The sequence below is a fragment of the Humulus lupulus genome, chromosome 2, assembly GCF_963169125.1.
Source record: "Humulus lupulus chromosome 2, drHumLupu1.1, whole genome shotgun sequence".
Lineage (NCBI taxonomy): Eukaryota > Viridiplantae > Streptophyta > Magnoliopsida > Rosales > Cannabaceae > Humulus > Humulus lupulus.
The window spans coordinates 97976534-97987624 of NC_084794.1; the positions used below are offsets into that span (position 1 = coordinate 97976534).

General features: G+C 33.2%; 1 pseudogene; it reads right to left on the bottom strand.

Annotated features, from left to right (window-relative positions):
- Positions 1-1134: 1134 nt before the first annotated feature.
- LOC133814559 (uncharacterized protein At4g38062-like) lies at positions 1135-5686 on the bottom strand (annotated as a pseudogene).
- Positions 5687-11091: the final 5405 nt, after the last annotated feature.

Genomic DNA, 11091 nt, shown 5'->3' on the forward strand with positions numbered 1-11091 from the left:
GACACCAAATCATAATAAAGAAAATTTCCTCACATTCTTTCTAAGAAAAAAAAGGCCATAAGACAAACAAAAGATTAATTTATATATGACTCCCTGAGAACTCATTAGAAAACTCCTCAAATAAGAGGGTATAACCATATAGCAAAAAATCAATCAGTACAACAATGCCATAAAAATTAAATTGTTATCAGCCCTAAAAAATCCTCTTATTTGAGTTGATAGCAGCACCTTGACAAACCCAAATATACTTAATCTTGTTAGTTTTATGTGCTTATTTATTTGATTTGATAGCTCCTATAACCTTTTTTTATCTTCTTTTGTGTGAACGCTTGCTTGAGGCAATTTTCAGCCTAAAGTTGGACGTTATATGGATAAAAAGGCAACTCAAGTATATAATTTTTTTTAAATTCTTAAATTTCTTTAGAACTCTGTTTAGTTCTTAGTTCAGCAAGCTCTTGAATATTTTTTCGCCGATGATATCCGCTTTGATGCTTTAAGGGAAGAATAAATGATAACCTTGTGGAGATGAACAAATTACATGAGAGAAATCTATGAGATACATAGACTAGTGCATGGAAGTTTATGACAATAGAGTTGAACCATTTTGAAATGCCTGAAAGTTCAAGTGTTTACAATTTCAAGCCCCTAGTTATTCATCGAGTAGTATTGAATCTGTAAGTATATTTGGTTTAAACTGAAATTACTCAACTCAATACACCAAACAAATTCAATAGCTTCTTTTTCTTTTTCTTTTTTAATAATGAAACAGTGCCATCAAATTGTTTGGGAAAAAGAAAATCGATTAAGTTTCTTAGTCATTAATGCAAAATACCTAAGCTAGTTGTTTGAATATTGTATGGTAATATACTTTATAATTTATAAAGGCTATTATTACATATATATAAATATACATTTTATCCTTGTTGTTTAATTTTAGTGTTCTTAACATACGATTGATACAGGGCAATTTAGTACATGCCGGAGAAAGAGTTATTTGTTCAGCCGAAGGAGATTTTCAATAATACAATTACCAGAGCAAACTAAGTATGACGGTAATAAACTGATCCAAATAACCCAAAACTCTATTAAAATTTTAGTATTTTTAAAAAAAAAAATACATGCACTGAATCATAGACCAAGATGCATTTGTGGTAAGAACAAAAAACTTGCACTAGCATGAGTCAGTCACACACAAGCTAGCTAAAGTAGTGGGAAAGAAGAAATTACAAGAATCCATACTTTTACTACACTACAAGATCAGCAACATTCCTTTATCCATGAGCAAGATAGATATTTCTAGTTGTTGATTTCTCTAAATGGGGATCTTATGTCAGAATTTGCTTCAAGTTTCTTCACTGCAATGGGACTATTCACATTCTCACTCAGATAGCTAGAGTGTTCATCCTCAGTAGAGGGCATTGTTGTCTGTAACAGATCCATTAGTTGTTTGTCTGAACTGGAGATCTCACTAATCTTGTCACTCAACCCCTCAACCAATCCCAACAAGTTTTCTCTTTCTGATGATAACTTAGTGACATCTTCAAGTAAGTTTCTTCTCTCACTCTTGAGCTCTTCAATCAAAGCATCTGACTCTTTCAGCTTTGTCTAGAATTGAAACCCCATATTCTTCATTTCCAACTCTTTTGCCTCCAATTCTGCTTCAACTTCAACTGCTTGCCTCTTCAAAACACACATGGAGTTTTGCTGCAGTTCCAGTTTCTGCTTTACATTATGGATGTCATCCTCAAGTTCAGCAATCATAAGCTTCTTCTCTTCAATTTCTAGTGCAGCCATAATCTGGGCAGCAGTTATTTTCTCCCACGCTTTATGTGTCAGATTAATCTCTGCCTGTTTCTCGGCGAGCTCTGAAGAGAAAGAAATTAACGAGTTATTAAATTTATCTTCAAATGATCCCACAAGCTGCATCAACTCATTTATTCTCTGGTTCTTCTGTTCCATAAGCTCTTTTTCATGCTCAACTGTTCTTTCTACTACAATTCTTGAGAGCAAAACTTCCTCAAGTTCTCTTCTCAATGATTCTTGCTCCAGCCATTCAACTTCTTTCTGGAGCTGCTCTAGGATCTTATCCTTCTCTCTTATCGTTTGGAGAAAGCTTGCTTTCTCTGACTCCAAGGACATGGCTGTTTTCATCTCAGCTGAGTTAGCAGCAGCTTCTCTTGTTTTGAGATTCTGCTCTAGTAACTCCACCTAGTGCCACTACAATAAAAAAGTATTTTAGCTACTCAAAAATTGGTAGTCATTAACAGATTTTTGGTAGCTAATAGACTTTTAGCTACCAAATTTTTTTAGTAGCTAGTTCATAGCTAATACCCCGTCGCTAAAAGTTTATAGGTACCAAAATATTTGGTAGCAAATGTTCTTTATTTGCTACTAAATATTTAGTAGTAAAAGATATTGTATTTAGTAGCAAAATGATTTACTTTTATATCCACTATGTTTTTTTTGCTACCATAATTTGGTAGCAAATTACATAATTTTATTAATAAAATAAATTAAATGTTGTTTTACTAATAAAATTTGGTGGCAAAATATTTCAAAATTGGTAGCTAATAAATTATTTTCTACTAGCAAATGAAAAAATATTATTATTTGGTAATTTGTATTTTTTTTTTTTGGTTGGATTTTTTAAACTAATAAATTATAATTGCTCAATTATTTTAATATAAAAATAAAAATCCACGTAAAATATTAAAACTAATAAGAAATTACAAATGTATTTAAGTGCTCATTTTCTCCTAAAACCAGTTTTCCTTCGTGGGTTTTCTAGTTCATTACATTTCATTTTGTTATTCTTGTTGCTTCTTACATGGGTTAGCAAGAAATTCAAGAAGAGTCATCATGAGGGTCCAAAGGAGAGGCTTAATAACACAAAGTATTTGTGTTATAAACCAGCTTTAATGGCTTGTCTGGGTCTTTATGCGTTTAATCTAGTGTTGTGCTTATTGAGCTACATCTACTGGTATAGGAATGGTTGGTCTGATGAAAGCTTAGTGACCCTTCTGGATTTAGTCATAAGAACACTTGCTTGGGGTGTAGTCTCTATTTACATGCACACCAAATTTTCTAACTCCGGTCATTCAAAGTTTCCATTTTTATTGAGAGTTTGGTGGATTTTCTACATATTCGTTTCTTGCTATTGCCTTATAGTAGACTTTGTTCTATACAAAAAACAAGTCTCCATATCTGCTCAGTCCTTTGTTTCTGCTGTTGTGTCTGTTATCTCTGGTCTGCTTTTCATATATGTGGGATTTGTGTCTGTTATCTCTGGTCTGTTTTTCATATCTCTGCTGTTGTAACTCCTTTTTCTAAAGCTTCTTGAGCCTTGATATTTGCTGTAGAGTCTCCATGGATCTGTTCTAACTCCACCTTGAGCTCTTTTATAGTTGCATCTCTACTTGCTAACACAAACCTACAGTTGCTCAAATCATTTGTAACTTTTTCCAGTTGAGAGTTCCATACACCTTCTTTAGCCTTGAGATTTACAGAAAAGTCTTCACGTACTTGCTCCAACTCCATCCTGAGCTCCTTCAACATTGTGTCTTTACTTTCCAACTGAGACCCACAATTTTCCAATTCCTGTGTCAATGTTTCAAGCTGGGACTTCAATTCAGCTTCTCTAGCCTTCAGATTTTCAGTAGATTCTTTGTGCATCAGCTCTGAACATTTGAGCTTGTTTCGCAACTTTGCCACAGAAGGTGAACCTGAAGCCTTTTGGATTAGAGCTTCCTGAAATTCTTTTAGTGAAACCTGTACCTCCTGCATTTCTTGCTCCATTTGTCTTTTATGATATTCCATCTCTTTACGAAGTATCTCCTTTTTTTCAAGTGCATGTCTTAGAGATGCAATTTCTTCGTTCCTCTTCTCAGTGAAGCAGATTTGACAATGTTTTCAATGATTACCAGGATGCAAAATCCCAACTAAAATTTTAGTATTATTATATAATAAATCAAACTCAGCTAATCATATGATTTAAGTTTATATATTTTGCTTATGGAATATTTTTAATTTATATAAGCTCCTCACATTCACAGTCTGTGCATATATGTTAGCATGCAAAGTTATGACTTACATGGTTGAACATAATTGTGACATGACTTTTTGATTTATTGGGTTCTCTACACAAGTTTCTAAATTTCTTTAACTCTTTCAGAAATTCAGAATTGGAGGGAACTTTATTTGCAGCAGTTTGCAAGAGGTATGTTTTCTTTTATTTTTGTTAAAATACTTTGCAAATGTTAGAGGAGTTTGAATATCTTAGATATTCATCAATAGTGAAGTAGGTTCTGAGATTATTATTATTGTGTGCTGCGATGATAACGGAAGGTTGAGAACTTGTGTGTATTAGTGAAGTAGGTTCTGAGAAATTTGTGTGCTGCGGCGAGATAAGGAAGAAAACTTGTGTGTTGATTGAATATTTTGAATTGATAATGATTGATGGTTGGTTAATAAATATGGCTGGAATGTTTTCTGATTTTCTGTTAGTTATTTGATGTATATCTAATAAACTTCAAAAACCATAGAAATTTGAAAGTAGAATCGAAACCCATGTGGGGAAAATCGAAACCATAGAAATTTAGTCATCAATCAACTAAATACAAAGTGAACTTGAAAAATCTTAAGGTGAACTAAAACCATAATCCATAACTGCTTAAAACAACTCCTTTTATACTTTGCATCTTTGTTATTACAATAATAAAATACATTTAATCGCATTGTAGAAAAATTAGCAAAAATAAAAATCAAATAATCACATTTAAATATGATATAGGAAAACATGGCTACCTTTACTTATCAAAACAAAAAAGGAACACAAGAGTCTTATCCTCCATCCCTTAGCTCAAGAGTCTCGTACACTCATAGTTAAACAAAATCAGAAACATACCAAGTTGGGAGAACTAAAAATTGGTGACTGCTTGAACCAGAAAATTGAAAGACTAATAAGGAAAGCAGCCAAAAAGATCCTGACAGAAAAGTTGTAAAATGTAAAATTAAATAATAACAAAACAAACTTAAATGACCATAAAAAACACATACATATTAAGTAATTAACTTTATGATTTTTTAAATTTATTATTTATTGTATGTTGGCTTAAGAGATAGATTTATTATAAAATTCAGAACTAAATAATGGGTTTATATGAATAATAAATTAGAAAAGTTCCTTCATTTTTCTTTCCTATCCATAGATCGATGAACCAAAAAACAAACAACACCCCTTTAACTTTTTTCTTCCACTTTTTCTGCTACCAATCAAACAACTTTTTATTATTCTGCCTCTGTTTTTTTTTCTTTCCTCTTGTGTTTTCTGAATACAAAACATACATAGTCATAGTGTATCTTTATAAAATATAAGACACGTGAATAACACTAATGCCAAAATGTCCTCTAGAAACTACCAAAAGTGCATGCATGGCTGGATAGCTCAGTGGTTTTCTATATCGGATTAGCATATATGATCTAAAATCTGAATGGCGTTATATTTAAAGAAGAAAAGAACAGTGTATTATTGTTATTATTATAACAAAAGTAAGCAACAGATAAGAATTGCAATGAGTGCTTTTTTATTAGGTTCAATCAATGATAAGAATATGCATGACTACAATTACAGTTGACACTTTCGGGGCTTTTGAACTTCTCACCTGGTTGTTTTGTAAATGTATCCCATATACTAACTCCTTTATTTCCCTCATCAGAAGCTCCCTCAAACTACCATATTGAAATAGATATCAAATTCTTGAACTGACAATACTCTTTATATATATATATATATATAAATATATATAATATTTCTTTGAGATGAGGATTGGAAATGCCAGAATTATCTCAAGTTTAGCAATAAGACTAAATAAACAGCTTAAATTCATTTCTGAACTCAAAATCAAGTAATTTTAAAAATCAAATCATATAGTATATTTTGGTTGATACAATTTTGTATTTACCATTACATAGACTTATCAGAGCGAGGAGCAATCAAATGTCAATGTTCAATCAAATTCTCATGTTCATTCCACTCAGGTAATTATGATACTAATTATATGAAAATGATAAAATCTAAAACATATAATATTCAATATAAAATCATTTACTGCTGCTGAATTTGTTATATTGATATATTGTTAGAGTGTCAAGAACCACACATTTGGCTCAAAATGCAAAATATTAGATTGGATTGGATCTGGAGAAATTATTGCAGAAGGTTATTTTATCTCAAGTGACCCAAAGGATGAGGTTCACCATGTTCCTCTTGGGCCTAATGCTATGAAAGTGGGGATAGATCTTGTGAGAAAGAATGATGCATTTCTGTGGAGGCCTTCAACAATTATGTCTACTATAGAAGATGCTGTAGGTAGTATAATTGCATGGCCAGCTGATAAAGTTATAATTAGGTAATTAACGTTTTTATGTACTCTTTTAGTTTACTATAACTTTAAGTTGAAGCATTACTTATTTAAATTTTGTTGTAGCTAAACAAATGGACTTGCAACAAAGACAAGTGCACAAATGATGATGAATTGAAGGATGGAGCAAGTTTCACGCATGGTTTACTTTTGTGTATCTTGTAATGTTTCTATTTTTCATTTTTGAAGTAAAAATTGTTCAAGATTATAAAACTTTATTATGTTATGCTTTCAAACTTAAGTTAGAACTAAGATCTCATGAAGTAGACACATTCATGGTTTGAATTAGTTATTGTTTAATGTAATACTTATGGTTTATCAATCTATTGAGAATTACATTTTATGATTAATTTTGAATATTTTTATCAAAATACAATAATTAAAATCTTTTAATTAAAAAAAAACCATATAAGTATACTTATCAAAATAAAATTTAAAATTTTATTACTATATGTTATGATTTAAAAGCATATTATAAGCGTAAAAAATCGTTATGGTTTATATAATATAACAAACTAAAAATGTTATCAAAATAATCAAATGTAACAGTTGAAAAGTGTTATGAAAAAAATACAAGATTAAACTTCAAATTTATAATCAAAAACTCTATCTAAATGTTATTATTTGAATATTATAGCACCTAAAAATGTGTTATTGAATAGTTTAAGATAACACCGAACATAACATTCAAAAAATGTTATAGAGAAGACTGGACTTTTAATAACATGGGCTACGTTAGCATTTCCAGAAGTGATATCAATAGACCCAGATAGCACTTTTTTAGTGTTATGAATACTGTTTTTTCTTGTAGTATAGTGCGATTATCCATCGTCTTATTGTAATTCTCCCGAGATTTGTGAAACTCAAGAACCCTATTTCTTTGATCACGATATTGGGATTCAATATTAATAATAGCACTAAGGATTCAAGTTGTAGCTAGTGCAATACCCTAGTGTTTACCCAAAAACGGCTATTGATGACATGGCAAGGATTTCTCACACATGGATGACACGTGGCAGAATTGAAATAAAGCGGTGCTGTTCGATTATCGACTAGCTACAAATTGCTTCATCAAGACTGACTATTAGGTACGACCAGGCTACTCGTATGATTCGGTTTATTCCCTTATAAGATTGTGATCTTGTAATAATTACATTGATTATTTCATCTTTATTACCTTGACACTCAGATATTAAGGAGAGTTAAGGCTCAATGGCCCATGTAACCCCCCATGAGCCTATAAATATGCATGAAATAGCTCAAGGATGGGAATTTTTCTCTTTTGAATCTTTTTCCTGAATATTGAGAGAGAAAGAGAGCCTATAGTGCGATTATCCATCGTCTTATTGTAATTCTCCCGAGATTTGTGAAACTCAAGAACCCTAGTTCTTTGATCACGATATTGGGATTCAATATTAATAATAGCACTAAGGATTCAATTTGTAGCTAATGCAATACCCTAGTGTTTACCCAAAAACGGCTACTGATGACATGGCAAGGATTTCTCACACATGGATGACACGTGGCAGAATTGAAATAAAGCGGTGCTGTTCGATTATCGACTAGCCACAAATTGCTTCATCAAGACTGACTATTAGGTACGACCAGGCTACTCGTATGATTCGGTTTATTCCGTTATAAGATTGTGATCTTGTAATAATTACATTGATTATTTCATCTTTATTACCTTGATACTCAGATATTAAGGAGAGTTAAGGCTCAATGGCCCATGTAACCCCCCATGAGCCTATAAATATGCATGAAATAGCTCAAGGATGGGACTTTTTCTCTTTTGAATCTTTTTCCTGAATATTGTGAGAGAGAGAGAGCCTATAGTGCGATTATCCATCGTCTTATTGTAATTCTCCCGATATTTGTGAACCTCAAGAACCCTAGTTCTTTGATCACGATATTGGGATTCAATATTAATAATAGCACTAAGGATTCAATTTGTAGCTAGTGCAATACCCTAGTGTTTACCCAAAAACGGCTACTGATGACATGGCAAGGATTTCTCACACATCGATGACACGTGGCAGAATTGAAATAAAGCGGTGCTGTTCGATTATCGACTAGCCACAAATTGCTTCATCAAGACTGACTATTAGGTACGACCAGGCTACTCGTATGATTCGGTTTATTCTGTTATAAGATTGTGATCTTGTAATAATTACATTGATTATTTCATCTTTATTACCTTGATACTCAGATATTAAGGAGAGTTAAGGCTCAATGGCCCATGTAACCCCCCATGAGCCTATAAATAAGCATGAAAAAGCTCAAAGATGGGACTTTTTCTCTTTTGAATCTTTTTCCTGAATATTGAGAGAGAGAGAGAGCCTATAGTGCGATTATCCATCGTCTTATTGTAATTCTCCCGATATTTGTGAACCTCAAGAACCCTAGTACTTTGATCACGATATTGGGATTCAATATTAATAATAGCACTAAGGATTCAATTTGTAGCTAGTGCAATACCCTAGTGTTTACCCAAAAACGGCTACTGATGACATGGAAAGGATTTCTAACACATGGATGATACGTGGCAGAATTGAAATAAAGCGGTGCTGTTCGATTATCGACTAGCTACAAATTGCTTCATCAAGACTGACTATTAGGTACGACCAGGCTACTCGTATGATTCGGTTTATTCCGTTATAAGATTGTGATCTTGTAATAATTACATTGATTATTTCATCTTTATTACCTTGATACTCAGATATTAAGGAGACTTAAGGCTCAATGGCCCATGTAACCCCCCATGAGCCTATAAATATGCATGAAATAGCTCAAGGATGGGACTTTTTCTCTTTTGAATCTTTTTCCTGAATATTGTGAGAGAGAGAGAGCCTATAGTGCGATTATCCATCGTCTTATTGTAATTCTCCCGATATTTGTGAACCTCAAGAACCCTAGTTCTTTGATCACGATATTGGGATTCAATATTAATAATAGCACTAAGGATTCAATTTGTAGCTAGTGCAATACCCTAGTGTTTACCCAAAAACGGCTACTGATGACATGGCAAGGATTTCTCACACATCGATGACACGTGGCAGAATTGAAATAAAGCGGTGCTGTTCGATTATCGACTAGCCACAAATTGCTTCATCAAGACTGACTATTAGGTACGACCAGGCTACTCGTATGATTCAGTTTATTCTGTTATAAGATTGTGATCTTGTAATAATTACATTGATTATTTCATCTTTATTACCTTGATACTCAGATATTAAGGAGAGTTAAGGCTCAATGGCCCATGTAACCCCCCATGAGCCTATAAATATGCATGAAATAGCTCAAGGATGGGACTTTTTCTCTTTTGAATCTTTTTCCTGAATATTGAGAGAGAGAGAGAGCCTATAGTGCGATTATCCATCGTCTTATTGTAATTCTCCCGATATTTGTGAACCTCAAGAACCCTAGTTCTTTGATCACGATATTGGGATTCAATATTAATAATAGCACTAAGGATTCAATTTGTAGCTAGTGCAATACCCTAGTGTTTACCCAAAAACGGCTACGGATGACTTGGCAAGGATTTCTCACACATGGATGACACGTGGCGGAATTGAAATAAAGCGGTGCTGTTCGATTATCGACTAGCCACAAATTGCTTCATCAAGACTGACTATTAGGTACGACCAGGCTACTCGTATGATTCGGTTTATTCCGTTATAAGATTGTGATCTTGTAATAATTACATTGATTATTTCATCTTTATTACCTTCATACTCAGATATTAAGGAGAGTTAAAGCTCAATGGCCCATGTAACCCCCCATGAGCCTATAAATATGCATGAAATAGCTCAAGGATGGGACTTTTTCTCTTTTGAATCTTTTTCCTGAATATTGAGAGAGAGAGAGAGCCTATAGTGCGATTATCCATCGTCTTATTGTAATTCTCCCGATATTTTTGAACCTCAAGAACCCTAGTTCTTTGATCACGATATTGGGATTCAATATTAATAATAGCACTAAGGATTCAATTTGTAGCTAATGCAATACCCTAGTGTTTACCCAAAAATGGCTACTGATGACATGGCAAGGATTTCTCACACATGGATGACACGTGGCAGAATTGAAATAAAGCGGTGCTGTTCGATTATCGACTAGCCACAAATTGCTTCATCAAGACTGACTATTAGGTACGACCAGGCTACTCGTATGATTCGGTTTATTCTGTTATAAGATTGTGATCTTGTAATAATTACATTGATTATTTCATCTTTATTACCTTGATACTCAGATATTAAGGAGAGTTAAGGCTCAATGGCCCATGTAACCCCCCATGAGCCTATAAATATGCATGAAATAGCTCAAGGATGGGACTTTTTCTCTTTTGAATCTTTTTCCTGAATATTGTGAGAGAGAGAGAGCCTATAGTGCGATTATCCATCGTCTTATTGTAATTCTCCCGATATTTGTGAACCTCAAGAACCCTAGTTCTTTGATCACGTTATTGGGATTCAATATTAATAATAGCACTAAGGATTCAATTTGTAGCTAGTGCAATACCCTAGTGTTTACCCAAAAACGGCTACTGATGACATGGCAAGGATTTCTCACACATGGATGACACGTGGCAGAATTGAAATAAAGCGGTGCTGTTCGATTATCGACTAGCCACAAATTGCTTCATCAAGACTGACTATTAGGTACGACCAGGCTA